Below are 13,528 nucleotides of genomic sequence, written 5' to 3' on the forward strand. Positions count from 1 at the left end.
TAAATGACCAAGATGTAGCTTAGTGGTAGAGCACTTGCCTAGCATGCACTAGGCCCTGGGTTCAATCCCTAGTACTGCCAAAAACAGAAAAACAAAAAACACGACAATTCTAGGTTAGTATTATAATCCTGCTGGACCAGTACAATGGTCTCTTGTTTCCCTGCTTCCCCTTCTTTCCTTACCACCCATTTTTCATACCTGATCACAGATTTCTATAATGTAAACCCATTATCAGAAAGGAAACTTCCCATTTGGAACTTTCCATGCTGAAAACTCTTGGGCTTTCACATGGTCTACGGAGTCCTTCAGAGCAGGATTAGAATATCTATGTCTAGCTTCAGATGCTCTGCTCCAATCACAATGAACTGCTTTCAATACCCATAACATTCTAGGCTTCTCTCTTTTTGGGGGGGGTTGGGGGGTACTGGGCATGGAGCCCAGGCCTCCTGCTTCAACATCCCAAGCCACCAGGATTACAAATGTTGTGTTTTTAAATAAAGATACATAAACACATGTATTTATTTATACAGAGTATTGTCTGAAGAATGTATGAAAAAATTTGGTAACATGTATACACACACATTTTTTGTTTTTTGTGGTACTGAAGATTGAACCCAGGGCTCCAGACATGCTAGACATGCTAGGCAAGCACTCTACCACTAAGGTACATCCCCTTTTATTTTGAGACAGGATCTTGTTAACTTGCCTAGTCTAGCCTCAAATTCACAATATTCCCTCAGCCTCTTAAGTAGCTGGGATTACAGATACACCACCACAGCTGATGAAAAATGATATTTATTGCCTCTGAAGAAGAAAAATGAGATGAGAGGTGGAAAGAAGCATTACTTTTCATTATTACTATTTTGTACTGTTTGAATTATTTCCTCCTACATGCTTATATGTGGGAGTAGCTGAGTGTAATGGTATAAACCTATAATCCTGCTACCTGGGAGGCAAATGTAGGAGGATTAAATTGGAGGCCAGTCTCTGCACCTTAGCAAGATCCTACCTTAAATAAAATATAAAAAGGGCTGGGAATATGGCTCAATGGTAGAGCACCTGCCCAGCATGTGTGAGGCCCTGGGTTCAATCCCCAGCACAGAAAATTCACACAGTACAATTTTTAAAATTGTATCATATGTACATGCCCAATAATAAAAGCACAAAATAGTGGCCAAAGGTCAACACACACCAAACAGTGTTTTCTTCTGGGAAAGGAAAGTAAAAGGTTCTAGCCTAGTCCCCCAATTATTAGACTCTCCTTAAAAATGAAAACAAAAATCACTTGGGTGATATTTTAAGCTTAGTGGTATTTTAAAAGACCAAATTTAGGACTGGGGTTGTAGCTCAGTGGCACAGTGCTCACCTCATACGAGTGAGATACTGGGTTCGATCCTTGCCACCACATAAAAAAATAAAATAAAAAGGTATTGTGTTCATCTACAACTAAAAAAAAAGGAAAACCAATTTAAGTGAGGAAATAGAAAGATCAGCCTCTGCAACATCAATTCCCCCTTACACTTAGTCAGATGTTCAGCTGCCAGGTTCTTTCTCCTGCATACACTTGGACAAGTGTGCTAACCAGGTTCTTTACTCAGTAGGTCTAGATGTTGTTATCCAAGTAAACTAGGTTTCAACTCCTTTTATCATTACATTGTATTTAACAGAAAGCATCAGTGCCACTTTCTACTGTACTGGTTTTTCTTTTCTTTTTGAGGGGGTACCCGGGATTAAACCCAGAGGTGCTTCACCAGTGAGACACATCCCCAGTCCTTTTCTATGTTTTACTTTGAGATAGGGTCTTGCTGAGTTACTTAGGACCTCACTAAATTGGTAAGGCTGGCCTGGAATTTGAGATCCGTGTGCTTTAGTCTCCCAACTGGCTGGGATTTACAGGTGTTCGCCACTGCGCCCAGCTATACTGAGTTTTTTCCCCTTAAAAAATTATACAATAGGTGATGAGAAAATTTAGATAAGAATATAAACCCAATTTTACATAAACATCACATTTTATATAAATACCATAAACACACATTTAATCCCATGAAATCATTCCTTTTATAATGTATGATAATGTACTTTGTGTAGCATGTCTCATATATCTTTCCATTTCAATATATTTTATATGTAATGACATATGACATTTTAATATCTGGATGCATAATTACATCAGTCCCCTGTTGTTGTTATTGTTGCCAAATTTTGTGCTTTATCTAATTTAAAGGGAAAAAACATTAACATTATAAAATAACTATGTTATTTTGTGGTACTAAGGATTGAACTTGGGCACTATGCCACTGAGCTACATCCCTAAGTGTTTGTTTTGAAAATTTTTATTTTGAGACAAGGTTCTACTAAGTTGCCAAGGCTGCTCTCAAACTTGGGATCATCCTGCCTCAGTCTCTGGAGTAGCTAGGATTACAGAATGTGACACCATACCTAGCTTAAATGTCACTTACACTAAGGACAATACATTAGTAACAATACTTAGTAAATGTAAAACACAAAACAGTTAAGAATAGCTGATTTTCAAGAATTATCTTAATTAAGTTCAAGTTAATATATTTGTTTCTAAAATTGTTTTATAGAATTTAGTTTTAGACCTGATTTTGATTAGTTTTCTCATTTGTTTTAAATTATAATACTTATCACTGGATTGAAGTAACATATCTTACAATTCTGACTTGGTCTAGTCATCTAAAACTGCCTACCAATCAACTTGTGCACATTGGGTATGTGTAGGTATATGTACACAAGCACGCAAACATTATTTAATACAATCTAACTTCTATTTTCCTCAATAGAATGCTATAGGGACAAAGTAGTTTTCAATAGCTCAAAAGTATTGCTTCTTAAATGTTTCTACCATGGTATCTACATAAAGAATATAAAGAGCACTTCCCAACCCAAGCACTCATGCCTCATTTTGTTGAAGATCTGTGCTAAGACACATGGTTTACATTCTGCTCCAAAAAATGTGTATTTGTTTAAACATAGTAATAGTTTTAATTACTTACCAGTTAAATTATTTAACTCACTGCCCTCTTAATTAGCATAACTGAAGCTCCAAGAAGATGGGTCATGTTTATCTTGTGGCTTCAAGTACCCCGGAATCACACCACCTTGTATCCTGAGAGTATTTATATTCCAGTTTGAGTAATAGGAATCTTAACAATAAAGCTAGCCATAAAACTTAAGAGTGACCAACATGTTCCTATAATCCCATTTCTTAAACCCTTAATGCTAGATTTCTCAACAGTTCTTTAGATCAGAATTTTTTTTTCTCTTTTTAGCACTTTATTAGCATGTACTGTATGCCAACATTCTTTTAAAAAACCTATAGGGTACAAGTTATTTCTGAAAGGACAGAATACTACCACACAGATTTTGTTCTTTCCATGTCAAGATACCAAGCTGCCCATTTGGAAAACAGAAGCTTGAAGAACAGTACAGCTTTCATTACTTTTCCCTCCCTCCTCTCTACTTGCTCTGCACATAGCTTGTAAGAAAAAATTTAGGAGTCACTTAGATGATTCACTAATATAAACTTATCTAATTTTAACATTTGTAATTTCCACCTCTGTACTCCTTTTTGCCATCATACAAGTGCAATTACATTATTTTCACATTTTTTGGGGGGTAAATAATATGTGCTTTCTGGTAGTTGAAGAGACAAAATTTGTACACCCAGGACCTTACTTTGCTTAGAAATCCCAAAGCATGGCAGACCCCCACATTAATGAAAGGCCTGTTCCAAGTTCCCCATGATGTCCATTACATTTTATAGCAGAAAGTATAATGTAAAGTATATTGACAATGACTGTCACACACTAATGCAAACATGAACCATCAGTTAGGCTAATTCAAATTAATTAAGGCAGTTTTTATTGAGGATACTAGCTTCCCCAAGAACAGTATTCCATCTGTTCTTCATCAAAATTACAAACTGCCACAGGCCATGGACACTTTGGGTCATTTGCCAATAGTCAAAATATACACTCTAAGGGTTTCTACTGAAAAACAGTCCTGTTTTCCTATGTATATCCTTAGAGTGGTAATTTATCCTTCACATATGTTCTTATTACACCCAAGAATAACCTGTGAGATTAGTGTTGTTATTCTATCCCAAATAAGGATGGTAGCCGAGCACAGTGGTGCACGCCTATAATCCCAGCAATTAAGGAGGCTGAGGCAGGAGGATTACAAGTTCAACACTAGCCTCAGCAACTTAGTGAGGGCCTAAGCAACCCAGAAAGACTGTTTCAAAATAAAAAATAAAAAGGCTGGGAATGTGGCTCAGTGGTAAAGTGCCCTGGGTTCAATTCCAGGTACTACGAACAAACAAACTTATCAAAACAAAAACAAACAAAAAAAAAAACCACAAACAAACAAAAATGAGGACTGCAGGAACAGACAGATTAAGTAACTTGATCAATGTCATCTCAGTAACTATGCGGCAATGCATAGTTTTAAATCCAGTACTCTGACTTCTCTCAACTACCCAACGTCCTGCATCTCCTACTCCCATGATTCACCCAGCAAATTCTCCAGCCCCAAAAGGATTATATTACTCCCACTCTTAAGAACAAGAAATGGAAAAAGCATTACCTCTCCGTGGCTGCAAAGTCAGTTTGAGGAGGGAAAACAGAACCCAACTCTCAAGCCCTTGGTCAGCACTCTGTTCACGAGTGCATCTTGTTCTTTGGCTCCAGGTCTGTAATCATTCTAAAAAAGGAGAAATCATTTTATGAAACACTGAATTCATATAATACACATATAGCATAAAAAGTCAGAGCAAACCAAAGACTGATTAAAATTGGGGGGAAAAAAATCACAATTGTTAATATGTAATGTCACTAATTGAATCATTCCATAAAAGTCCATCTGACCAATTACAAAGCATTCATTTTTTTTCTAGACATTTGTGGATATACAAAAATTTCTAATTGTCTAAATAGTATGCTCAAGAGCAGATACAGTGGAAAACACATGTCATCCCAGAGACTCGAGAGGCTGAGGCAGGAAGATGCAAGTTTGAGGCCAGACTCGGCAGCTTAGCAAGGCCCTGTTTTAAAAAGTAAAAAAGGCTGGGGGTATAGTTTGGTGGGAGAATGCCACTGGGTTCAATCCCAGTAACCACCGGCCAAAAAAAAGCAAGCAAGCAAGAAAATAATATAGAATACAGTTCTTCATTACAATCAATGGCACAAATATTCAAACTACCAAAAAAATTTTAAATATTTTTTAACGCTGGGGATTGAGCACAGGGTCTTATGAACACTAAGCAAAACACTTGACTACTGAGCTACATCCATTTCCAAAATTAATTCTTATAGCCACAGTAATCGTCCTTTAACAATTTATTTCCTTATCTTCAGTATATAGTGGTCTTACTGATTAAGTTAGTTTATACTGCACAACCAATTTTTCAGTTTAATAAGATACTACAGGGAGACGCTTTCACTGACCTCGGAAAATCCTAGAAGCATAACAGTGAAATATTTCTGTAGTTAAAACAATGGAATACTTTGTTAGATGACATTTTTTTCCACTAAGTTACAAAATGAACTTTAAGCTTCAAGCAATAGTAGAGTGGAACTTATCTCTATAGGGAAAAAAACAAAAGAAAGAAAATCCCAAGTGAAATAAATATCAGAACTAAATTTGAATTAAGAGCTTCTAAACAATTTGGAATAAGAGGAAATCTTTCTCATCATGAAATAGCTCACAAATCTATAGATGACATTATACTTTCTTAGACCAAGTTAAGGAGAAGTCTTTGTTGAGAGGCAATTTGTAACACAAATACAGAATTAGTGCATTTAGTTCAAGAAATACTTTTGTACTTTGTGTGTGTGTATATATGTATATACACACATATGTATATATTTTGGGGATTGAACTCAGGGTCTCACACATGCTAGGCAAGTGCACTATCACTGAGCCACATCCTTAGCCAGCCCTTTAAAAAATTTTTATTTTCGAATAGGATCTTGTAAAGTTGCCCAGCCTGGCCTCAAATTTCTGATTTTCCTCCCTCAGTCTATCAATTAGCTGGGATTACAGATGTGTGTATCATCCTAGAGTTCATAACATTAACAACACACTTCAAAGGGAATGGAATTTCATACTCCTAAAAACCCTAATAAGTGATCTAAAAATGAGGATTAAGTATGAGATAATATATTACTACTGGGATATATGTCAGTAACTGATATGCAATGCCACATCTCTGCACTCACATACTAAATCACTGAGAAAATGCACAAGGATACTGGCAGGACAGATAGTAAATAGTACTAGAGGAAGTTTAGAGGTGTTTTAAAAAAATAAATGTGACAAGACAAATCTACATATCCAACTAAGAATCGTGGTCTCCAAAACTATACATTATTTGTCATTACCTTCTAAACCTGCATGTTCTTTTTCAAGTCTTAAATTATAACAAATCTAGCTGGGTGCAGTGGTGCATGCCTGTAATCCCAGAGGCTTGGGAGGCTGAGGCAAGAGGATCAAGCCACCCTCAGCAAAAAGCAAGGTGCTAAGCAACTCAGTGAGACCATGTCTCAAATAAAATACAAAATAGGGCTGGGGAAGTGGCTCAGTGGTTGAGTGTCCCTGAGTTCAATCCCTGGCACCAAAATAAATAAATAAATAAATAAATAAATAAAACCCGAACAAAACACACGCGCGCGCGCGCAAACACACACACACACACACACACCCCAAATCTTAGTTGTCTGAAAAAGAATCTAATATTTGGCAAAGCAGTTTGAAGTCCTCTGGGACCAAGACAGGTAAATAAGGTAGGTAGATGGCTATGCTAGGCTTCCAATTTTAAAAAAAGAGATGGAAACTATAAAGTAGATGAACTGGGGTGGCTGTGATGCCAGCAGTGTCCCTGAAACCAACCAACCAACCTACAAGAAGTCTCTAGAGGTGACTTTCTGTCAGCAAGCACCCCTGTGCAACATTCTGCCACAGGACTCCTCCCAAGCCTCAGTCAGCCACAGGTGGTCTCTGCCAAGGAATTCCCCAAGCCACTCAGAAGTCCCACGTGGTTGCCCTCATTTCTGAACTTATGTCCTTCAAAACAAAATCCTAAATCCCTTAGAATTTTCATCTTAAAGATAACTATCACATCTTCTATATTTTCCTATGTAGGCTGAGCGGATCCTTAAGAGTAACTTTTACAACTACTCTTTAAGTAAGCAGTATCTCCTTATGTAGGCAAACATTCTTATAATTTTCCTCATACTACTGAGGTCCTTTGAGTTACTTTGACATATCAATTCATCCTCAATTTACTTTCTCTACAGATTTAGCTTTCCAATAAAAAAAGTATGTTCCCTGTCCATATACTTGCTTCCTTTTAGAGCTTAAAACAGCATAAATGATGTAAGACCAAGAAGCTGATGACCACATTCAAAAGGCAAAATATGATCTGTGGAGTACAATGATATCTGGGAAAACAAAATATACTCCTAGCTGGATTTTAAACCTGCTGCATTTTAAACTTCTGTAGAGCTTATTAAAAAAAAAAAAAAAAAAAAAAAAAAAAAATGCTGGGCTGGGGTTGTGGCTCAATGGTGGAGCACTTGCCTGGCATACATGAGACCCTGGGTTCAATCCTCAGTACCATAAATAAATAAATAAATAAATAAATAAGTCCATCAATAACGAAAAAAATATTTTAAAAAATATGCCACTTGCCATCTGCAATTTCAAAATCAAAAGGAACACTGAAAACACAAAAGAATGCAATAAATTACACAAATGAACTATTAAATAATTAAAGGTGGTTCTATACCCAAGCCTGACACTCCATCAACATTACTGTATCTGGTTAATTAGTACAATTTTATTAGAGAATAGGGGGACCAGAACACCTTGTAGGGTTGTTCAAAAAAGGAATGTTGAAAGATTTGCATATGGAGGAAGATAGCTTGGAGTACCTACAGATTGAGATTAAATACAGTGGACCTAACAACTTTGCATAGCACCAAGGTGTTTGCTTTTTTCATAAATTTAACATAGCTTTTCTTCCTTTAAAAACGTTCAGTCCAGACTTTCTTTTCTCCTACGGAACCCGAGTTGATACACCAGCTGCCAAAGGGTACTGTATTAAGATACTGGAATAGATGAGGGCGGAGGAGAGGGAGAAAGCGCGGGCGGGGGGGTGGGGGTGCTGGGGGGACGGCGGGAGGGGGGACGGACGAGACTTCAGCAATTCAACAGCGGAAGTTTTTTAATGATGCAATATTAAGGACAGAGTCAATTTAAATATCTGACCTGTTTAGCTTCTTTTCCTCTGTGGGAAAATGTGGGTGGGTATTTTAACTTTCCTATTTGCTCTAAATTCAAAGAATGAAAACTTCATGTATGTGAATGTTTACTTAATGCTGAACTCGGGGATACAGGAAGTCAGCTACTAAAGAGTAGTTACATTAGGCACAGATATTTATAAACCATCTGCAGCAAGTGACCTAGGATTCAATTACAACATCAACCCTCACATTTCAGCGTTCGGGCAAATTACCAGTCGAGTCAAGAATAAATTCATTCTGCCCCACTGGCGCTTTAGATCAGATTGCACAATTCCGGGGGCAAAACTACCTTGCCTAGCCCTAAAGCATCAGGTACTACATGTCATAGTAAGTTAGCATCGGGACATTAGACAGCACATACTCCCGAATTCAGAAGTTTGTCATGTCACTAGAAATAAAAGTGAAATTAACTTTCTGTCCCTTTGAGATCTCAGTGCACAAAATCAGACTATCGCTACAAGGTGCTTGGGGAGTCCAACTCTAGCTGGAGAAAAACTACTTGATCAGGAACTCTCATCTGTTCAGACCCCCGTGTGGGGAGGTGCTGTCGGCTTGGGTGAAGAGCCCTGGCGCGAGTTTGGGGGCGCAGCAAGGCCTGGCGGGGGCGGCGAGCGAGCGTCCCCCCGCCCGCTCGGGCGGCGTCGAGGCGCTAGCAGCTCAACCAGCCTTGCAGAGGGAGCTCTCGGCAGCTCTGGGGTCCCTCTGCTCGCAGCCGCAGCAGCGCCGCCTGCGCCACTCGGCGGAGACGGAGACCAGCGGCGGTGACGCGCGGACCGGGAGCGACTGCCGAGCAGCCAAGCAGCTGGGGACGCACGCAGGGCGGCCGGTAGGTTCAGGGACTGGGCAAACTGGAAGATGGGTAGTTCGAGACGCGTCGGCCGGGGCCCGACACCCATACGGCACCGGGACCCGGCTGCGCGCGCGACGGCAGAAGGTCCGGACCCTTGAGTTCAGCGGGCGCGGAAGCCGGGTGCGGGGAAAGAGTCTCGGATGAGGCCACCCGCCGCGGGAGGGGCGGAGGGCAGAGGGCGGGCCGTAGCCGGGCGATCAGTCGGGCCAAGAACCGGCCTCGAGGGCAGAGACAAAGGAAGGAAAATGGAGTCTCCGGGCGCGCGGGCCTCTGTCGCCGCCGCCGCCCGAGGCCTAGTGTGCGCCAAGAGGAAGGCCTAGCAAGCGGGTGTGGAAGGGGGGGGGAGGCCGGGCCGCGGCGGCGACGGGCAATGGCGGCGGCCGCGCCGCAGCAGGGACGGTAGAGGGAGACAAACACCCCCCGGCGGCGGCGCTGGCGCCGGGCTGCAGCCAGCGCCGACCGGAGCGGCCCCATCGTGACACCTAGAGGCGGCCCGCGAAACCTCCTCCACCCCGGGCCCCCTTACCTTCGCGCCACACCCCCCGCGGCGCCCGCTCCGCCGCCGCTCCACCGCTCCGGCCACCCGGCGTCCCTGGCCAGCTCCGCGCGCCCGCACCGGCTACCGCTGCCGCCGCTGCCGCCAAAGAAGCAGCTCCGCGCACGGTTTAATCGCTCCACAGGCTCGGACACAAAATGGCGGCGGCGCGGTGCAGTGCGCCTGCGTCGGCGCTGCCGGGGCCGCGGTGCTGATAAGGGAAGGGACGGGTGGGGGGGCCGGCCCGGCGGCGAGTGGAGGGCGGGGGAGGAAAGGTGAGGGGAGGGGTTGGCGCAGGGCAGCATGGGAGGCGGCCCCGGGCGCCAACTTTCAAAAGCGGGCGCGATGGCGTCACGGGACGCGCCGCGAGTCGCGTAGTCACGCCGCACGCGGCCTCCCGCGCCCTCGCTTGGTCGCGCGTGGGCCCTGCGGGCGCTGTGGAGTCCCGGCTCCTGCTGGGTGGAGCTTCCTGTGCTGAGGCAGCCGCCTCTGGGCGGTCCTTGATCCCGATCTGTTTGACCTGGTTCGGTAGCTGATGTCTTCTGCCCATTAAATCCGTAAAGGTTTTGGGGGAGCAGAGATCCCTGGAGGAAGCGCGCGCGGGGCGGGACCGTGGGGCTGAGACGGCCCCTGGGTCGGGCCCCGCCCAGTCTCCGCCTCAACCGGGCTCCACCCGCCCTCGGAACGCTGCACTGGGGCCAGCCACTGAGTAGAGACTGGCAGGTCCCCGCGCGCTCTTTAGATACAGTTCTGCGCCGCAGGGCGATTGCAGGAAGGGCTGCTGTTGCTCAGCGTCTTCTGATGCTCTCTCAGTCCTAGAACAGGGTCTCCTAAAACCGAGTGTGGGAGACGAGGCCTCCTGTGGATGTCGTGAGCCCGGAGAGGCAGCGCAAGACCAGACAACGCTTTTACACGACCACAGCAGCCGTCTGTTGCAGAAAGAACTTTCTGTAGTGGCGCGATGTAATTTTGTTTTTTAAAAATGTGCATATCTTTGCCTGAGAACTAATAAGTTCCCTGTGGGCGGAGTTCTTATCCCTCCTCCCCATGAGGCACCCGCGTTCCTTGCCCAACCATCGCGCAGTGAAGTTGACTGAGGCAGATTGCAAGGTGTTTTGGTGACTCTGGCAGGAGAATCTTCTGGTATTTGCAGGAATGTGATTCATATCTAAACCTCCTTGCCTTAGATATCGCAGGTAACAAATGCACCAGTCAAGGGAGTGGCTTCTGCTCAGTCCAGCTGATTGCTTTGTTGTGAGAATGCTGACCCCAAATTGACAGATACTGTTTTCCCCCTAAATGAATTAAAACCCGGTGTTTTTTTTTTTTTTTTAAATAAAATTTCCAGATTTTTAGACGTTGGCAACTAAATCAGATGTTTTTAAACTTCATGAACTGATTGAACCACCAGCGTGGGCTGTTCATGACCCATGACTTGGAGGAGAGAAGTTCCAAGACCAAGTTCTGGGGCACTCCTACATTAGAGAGAGGCTAATGGAGAAGGAGGTTGACAGGAAACAACCAGGAAGACAAGGAGATACAGAGTGTTGAGTTGTGGAATCCAAGGGTAGAAAGGTTTCACATAGCTGGAGAAGCATCAACTATCCCGTGCTACTGAGGGTTATGGTTAACTTGGGCCAGAGGCAATTGGTTACCTTGATGTTCACTGGAAAATCATTGGTACCTTGAGCTGGGTCATGTGGGTCCATTGGGGATGTTAGCCTGACTAGAATGGTTTGACGATTGTACAAGGAAGTGAAGGATTAGAGGCATCATATGTGGGCAACTTGAGAAACATTTTCTGTGAAGCAAGCAGAATAATTTGGGGATCAGTGTAGAAACATATGTATGAGTCAAGGGAAAGAGTTTTGGTTTGTTTAGTTTTGTTTGTTTGTTTGTGAGTGGGTGCTGGGGATCCAGTCCAGGACCTTGGACATGTTTAGACAAGTGCTGTACCACAGAGCTCCACCTCCAACCCACAGGAAATGTTTTAAAAGATGGCAGGGGCTGGCTGAAGTAGTGCACACCTGTAATCTCAGTGAGTTGGTAGAAAGATCATAAGTCTAGGCCTAGCTAGGTGTGGTGGCAATTACTCCTATATTCCCAGCAGCTCTGGAGGCTGAGGCAGGAGAATTGCAAGTTCAAAGCCAGTCTCAGCAAGTTATCAAGGCCCTGAGCAACTTAGCGAGATCTTGTCTCTAAATAAAATATAAAAAAGGGCTGGGGAGGTGGTGAAGCATCCTGGGTTTAATCCCTGGTATCAAAAAAAAAAAAAAAAAAAAAGTTCTAAGCCAGTGTCAGCAATTTAGCAAAGCAACTTAGTGAGACCCTGCCTCAAAATGAAAAATAAAAAGGGCTACAGATGTAGCTCAGTGGTAAAGTGCCCCTGGATTCAGTCCCCAGTACCAAAAAAAAAAAAAAGAGAGAGAGAGAGAGAGATGGTAGGGTTCTTGAGCATGTTTATTTGTCATTGGGAGTGCTACAGTGGGGAAGAAGGATGGGTGATACAGGAGAGACCTGTGCTTGACCTACAGAAGACTGAAATCTGTTGGAGAATTTTAAGGAACAGGGAGGATTGACCTTGGGTAGGAACAGGGATGTTGCCACTGATAATGAGGGTAACAAAGATAAAGATGTTTGCAAATGCAGTTCTTGGTAGGACTTTCTTAGTGGCATTAGGTACCAATTTAAGGTTTGTGATCATGAGTTTAAAAAGTTAAAACGAGCTGGGGTTGTGACTCAGTGGTAGAGTGCTTGCCTACCATGTGTGAGACACTGGGTTGGATTCTTAGCAACATATATAAATAAATGAATAAAGGTCTATCAACAACTTAAGAAAAAAAAAAAAAAAAAGCGGATGGTTTGGCGCATGGTTTTTGTTTTTAAATGGTGCTGGGGATTGAACCCAGGGCCTTGAACATGCTAAGCAAGTACTCTATCACTGAGCTACATCACCAGCCCCCGATGTGTGTGTGTGTGTGTGTGTGTGTGTGTGTGTGTGTGTGTGTGTGTGTTTTCCTCTAGCAACTTTGACTGCTTGGGTGCAGACATGAAGAAAAGGGAGAATTTGGTTTCTCAATACCAGTACCCAAGTTTTTTCATTTCTAATCCCAATTACTTGCTTTAGATTAGATACTATTCTAGAAATGTGTAAAGTATTTTTTAAAATTTACTTGACTCTTTGTTTTCTAGAAACCAAATTATACTATTTGTGTTATACGTACACATTATGACTCAAGCATTTAGAAAAAAGGCCAATTTATAGAGGAAAATTACTAAACAGATATCTCTGGAATATTTACATTTTATATTCTCTGCTGGAGAGAATAGTGCCAAATGGACTTGAAAATTAGGTACTAGAAACAGTAATGATGCTAACCTGTATTTAAAATCCCAGCAACTTGGGAGGCTGAGGCAAGAGGGTCACAAGTGCAAGGCCAGTCTCAACAACTTAGCAGTACCCTGTCTTAAAATAAAAAGGGCTAAGGATGTGGTTTAGTGGTTAAGCGCCCCTGGGTTTAATCCCTGGTACCAAAAAAATAAAACCTTAGCTTTGATATGGGAATGTGGCTCAGTGTTAGAGTACTTACCTAGCATGAGACCCTGGGTTTAATCCCCAGTACCACAATAAATTAATGAGTAAATTCTTAGCTTCTTTTTCTTCTAGTATCTTTCTCTAACATTTTGATTCAAATCATCTTTTTTTTGGGGGGGGGGCATACAGGGGATTGGACTCAGGGGCACTCGACCACTAGCCACATCCCCAACCCCTATTTTGTATTTTTTATTTAGAGAATCTCATTGAGTTGCTTATGC

General features: G+C 42.7%; 1 protein-coding gene across 4 annotated transcripts in view; it reads right to left on the bottom strand.

The window, feature by feature from the left end:
- CTCF (CCCTC-binding factor) overlaps positions 1-9,905 on the bottom strand; it is a 47,955-nt gene extending 38,050 nt beyond the window's left edge. Inside the window, exons 1-3 of one of the 4 annotated variants that reach the window (XM_079118291.1) lie at positions 9,704-9,905; positions 4,609-4,725; positions 3,018-3,130 (exon numbers count right to left, since the gene is read on the bottom strand). The gene's annotated coding sequence lies outside the window, so the exon portion shown is untranslated. Of the gene's footprint in view, positions 1-3,017; positions 3,131-4,608; positions 4,726-5,468; positions 5,488-9,703 lie in introns of those variants that run through there. The other 3 variants (XM_079118293.1, XM_079118292.1, XM_079118294.1) reach the window with 3 other exon arrangements.
- Positions 9,906-13,528: the final 3,623 nt, after the last annotated feature.

The sequence above is a fragment of the Sciurus vulgaris genome, assembly GCF_902686455.1.
Source record: "Sciurus vulgaris genome assembly, chromosome: 17".
Classification (NCBI taxonomy): Eukaryota; Metazoa; Chordata; class Mammalia; order Rodentia; family Sciuridae; genus Sciurus; species Sciurus vulgaris.